The sequence below is a fragment of the Oreochromis niloticus genome, unplaced genomic scaffold, assembly GCF_001858045.2.
Source record: "Oreochromis niloticus isolate F11D_XX unplaced genomic scaffold, O_niloticus_UMD_NMBU tig00007332_pilon, whole genome shotgun sequence".
In the NCBI taxonomy this organism is placed as follows: Eukaryota; Metazoa; Chordata; class Actinopteri; order Cichliformes; family Cichlidae; genus Oreochromis; species Oreochromis niloticus.
In genome coordinates, this window is record NW_020328494.1 from 5,441 (window position 1) to 9,919 (window position 4,479).

General features: G+C 40.4%; 1 long non-coding RNA gene across 1 annotated transcript; it reads left to right on the forward strand.

Moving 5' to 3' along the window:
* The first annotated feature begins 1,146 nt into the window (after positions 1 to 1,146).
* Positions 1,147 to 2,301, forward strand: LOC109198000 (uncharacterized). The gene is made up of 4 exons (XR_002058994.2): positions 1,147 to 1,328; positions 1,510 to 1,646; positions 1,733 to 1,951; positions 2,070 to 2,301. It is a non-coding gene; the product is annotated as an uncharacterized LOC109198000 (long non-coding RNA).
* Positions 2,302 to 4,479: the final 2,178 nt, after the last annotated feature.

A 4,479-nucleotide genomic window follows, 5' to 3' on the forward strand; every position in this document is an offset into this window, starting at 1 on the left:
TGAGCCAATCATGAAGTCATCTGGTGAGTTTTGAAACAATTACAGATCATGTTTGTTACAGAGTTTACTGATTGTAGAGCATGAAAAAGATTTTTCATTGAAAAAAGGGTCTTCCCTACTCTGTCTGTCAGAAGACCCTTTCTTATTGCAATGTTATTAATCATTTCACCAAATCATTGCTGAACTTCATGCAGAGCAGGGAACATCTGCTATCATGCACCTCTGATCTGAAATGTGCTGCAACATTTGATAAACCAACATAATTTATTTTTTATTCTCATGTTTTAAATGACTACATCTTTTTACTGTGACGTATGTAGCTCAACAAACGAGATCTTCCCCTCCAAGGGCTTTAAAATATGAAATAGTAAATAAATAAATCCCAGATAAATGCAGGTATTTATTATGGGTCACATGAATAAATACAGACAATTATATTTTCTTGATTATAGTAGATTTTGTAGAATCAAAAGTTTTTGTGATGAATGAGTTTTTGCTTATCATGTTTTACAGGTAAAAAATGTCAAAAGTTTTAAACTATCTTTAGGCTACCAGAGATGTCTATAATGATACATTATGTAGAGAAAAACATTAGTACAGCTTACAGAATATGTATAAAAACTGATTTAGAAGTAAATGGATAGTTTTCTGAAAGTTCCCGACTACAGTTTAACACCACCCACCCAGCTCAGCCCCCAAGTGTCTATGTAATGCTTGTATGGTGTGTGAGTTTGACTTGGCCTTTATCCGGGTGGGTTTGGGTTTGGGTGGATAAAGGCCAAGTCAGAATTCTCTGAGCAGCTGGAAAAAGCTGCTAATAAACAAAGACATCAGAAAGTGTGGGCTTTAGGTGTAGCCCACGCTTTCTGATGCACTAATTAGACTTAGTAACCGACACCCCATACCAGCATCACATAGACACTTGGGGGCTGAGCTGGGTGGGTGGTGTTATAAGCACTTGTTTTGTTAGATGTATTTTTTCAGACAGGGCACAGTCTCCTTTGTGGCAAAACCTTCAAACTCACCATCCTCAGCTGAAACAACAACATCTTAACACCATCTTCATGAACTGCTGAGCCAAACCTGATCCATCAGTGCTGGACTGCACAGATAACTACATGCCACAAGGAGACTGCTGTTTTAAGAACTGCCATACCAGTGTGTCTTCAATGGAGAAGATGACACACCCATCACCTGACCTCCTGCCTGATCTGGAGACCATCATCATGCTGCCACACTACACACCTCTGAGACCATCAATTATGACTGATACTGAGGAAACTGTATTTCCTGTCAGAGATGCTCAGTGATCCTCAGAGCAGAGAGAGGTATGATTTTTTTTCTTTGATAAAAAATGTCAGTGCTTTTAATTCATTTAATTAATTTAAATCCTGTTTATTGCATAAATAATTCCACACTCAAATGATTATACTTGTTGACACTTTTTGAGTTTTAATTCACATTATGGATTACAAATCTATGCTTTTTCTACTCTGTCTCTCTGTGCAGGTACTGCTGTCTTCTGAGTTCTTCAGTGTCCCAACTGAGACATTCAAACCTCATTGCAGAGCTCATGTCTTTCCTCACCATCATGTGAGTGTGAGATTGCTCTGGATTCTGGTTATGTGACCTGCAGCACCTATAAGGTATTTCAATATTGTTCATTGTATAACTCATTTGTAGTTTTTAGGCCTTAACACAAATGAAATGTTCCTTTTTCTGTATTTTTTAGAACAAGCTCGTCCAGTGTGCCTGCATTCCAGCTTCTTAGACTCTACGCAAGTGGACAGAGTATTAGTGTTTGACCACTCTTACAGACACCGACTTCTGTCAACTCACTTCTACTGATCAGGCACCTCACTCCAGGAAGACAGAGGGCTGCAAGCCTGTCATCATTTCCTGTGTGGCTATTCTTGGGGTAGCATCAGATTTTTCCCACAAATATTAAAAGGTAACACTTGTTTTAAGCTTAGTTATTAAATCAAAAGTCTTCCCTTGTGTTATGTCTGTGAAGGTTCTCATGGTGTCCTTTGATGTAGTCTCTCTCTTCACTTGCATACCCACTACAGAGGCAGTGGAGACTGTCAGAAAACGACTACAAGAAGACAGCTCCTTGGAAGACAGGACCAACTTCACACCCGATCAGATTTGCACACTGTTAGACCTCTGCCTTACCACTACATATTTGAAATACAACGAGGGTTTCTACAGACAAAAACATTGCTGCGCCATGGGCTCCCCCGTGTCACCTATTGTAGCCAACCTTTGCATGGAGGAAGTGGAAATGAAGGCTCTTGGCTCTTTTAAAGGGAGAGTACCCAGCCACTGGTACAGATATGTAGACGACACCTGGGTCAAAATCAAAACACAAGAAGTGGAATCCTTCACTGCGCACATTAACGCCGTGGATAAAAACATCAAGTTCACCAGGGAAGACACAAAGGACGACTGTTTGCCTTTCCTGGACTGCACTGTGCACATTGAAGAGAATGGCAACCTCAACATTGAAGTTTATCGGAAGCGCACACACACGGACCAGTACCTCCTCTTTGACTCCCATCACCCTCTGGATCACAAACTTGGAGTAATCAGGACCCTACACCCCCGGGCAGAACATGTTCCCTTTAAGCCTGAAGGGAAAAAGAAGGAACACACACATGTAAAGGAAGCACTTAAAACATGTGGCTATCCTTATTGGGCGTTTATAAAGTCAGCAAAGATGCACAGAAAAGAACATCAGACACCAGCGAGGGAGGATAAGAAAGAGAGATGCAACAACATTGTCATCCCCTATGTAGCCGGTGTATCAGAGAAACTCAGGAGAGTTTTCTCCAAGCACGACATCCCAGTGTACTTCAGACCCAGCAACACACTCAGACAGAAACTGGTTCACCCGAAAGACAAAACTCCTAAACACAAACTTAACAATGTGGTGTACGCTGTACAGTGCAGCGAGGAATGCCCAGACCTCTACATCGGAGAGACCAAACAGCCACTTCACAAGCGCATGGCACAACATAGAAGAGCCACCTCCACGGGACAAGACTCAGCAGTTCATCTGCATCTAAAGGACAAAGGTCAGTCTTTCGAGGATGCCAACGTTCACATTTTGGACAGAGAGGACAGATGGTTTGAAAGAGGAGTGAAAGAAGACATTTACGTCCACTGTGAGCGACCATCTTTGAACAGAGGCGGTGGTTTATGACACCAACTGTCTGCCATCTATAATCCAGTTTTGAGATACCTTCCCAGACACCTTAATGCCCACTCACATCCTGGGCCATCTGACCTAAGGGAAATCACATGATAGGGTGGGGCCAGGTTTCACAATAAGCTCACCCGAAACCCTGCCTGGTTGGGACCCACACCCACTTTCACACCTTGGCTCATGTGATTAGGTAGAGGATCATCAGGGGGTCCTTTGTCCCTCTTTGGGGGGAAACTCCCACTGGGTTTAAATCTGGGACTCTCCACCACTGACCCTTAGAAGAAGAAGCTTCTCGGATGAGAGGTGAAACGTCTTCAAGCAACTTAAAGAAGTCCAGACGCTTTTCTTTCCAAGCTCATTAGACTTCCCATGTGTTAATTACATTTTATTTGTTGTTGTTTTCTTTTATATTTATATGTAGTGATTGGATGTGGTGGAGCTTTGTTGTTTATGTGGAAAACATCTGTTTGTGATGATATTTACAATGAGGCTTTAAGGTGACAGTTTCCATGTTATTTCAATCCTTTTACTAAGCAAAAACATGTTTGCAATTAACATATTTTTTCAGTTTTGTCTTTTGGATTTATGGTTAACATTCCTCTGTGACAGCAAATACTAAACTGGTCCAAGTAACCAGCATATCATTGGTCAAAGGCAAAAAGGACCACATGTCACACTAGCAATGAATTTTTGACTGTGTTTGTGTTAGTATAGAGTAGGTCTAACAGTGGTTTTCCACATCTGCTCTAATATATATAGATAATGGGTCAGACATATAAAGTCATTTTGAAAAGTTCATAAAGGTCACATCCATTTATATGTGTTATATACCACAACATTCATGCTAATGGTTCTACTGTTTACAGTTACTTTATGATGGATTTCACCCTGGTCACAGCACTATGTGAAAAGCTGTTAGAGGTAAAGTTAACCCAATTAATACCTCATCATAAGTCACTCTCTAACACAGGGTAGTGATTATTTTTCACTGTAATTTATTCCACAACAATGTTCTTTATTTGATTCTTTAAATATGCATATCGATTGTTCAGCTGTGTGTCTCTCCACACCTGAAATATATCACAATGTTGACTTCATTTCGACAGTATTTTGTAGATTGGTACCATATTTATCAAATCATCTTGTGCATTTATTACCTAAATGTTGTTTGTGGGGTTTTTTTTGTTTGTTTGTTTTTTTGGAATTTTTACATTTCACCAGCTGTGTAAACTCTGCAATTTTACCTTGGTTTTGTTCCACATCAGTTTATC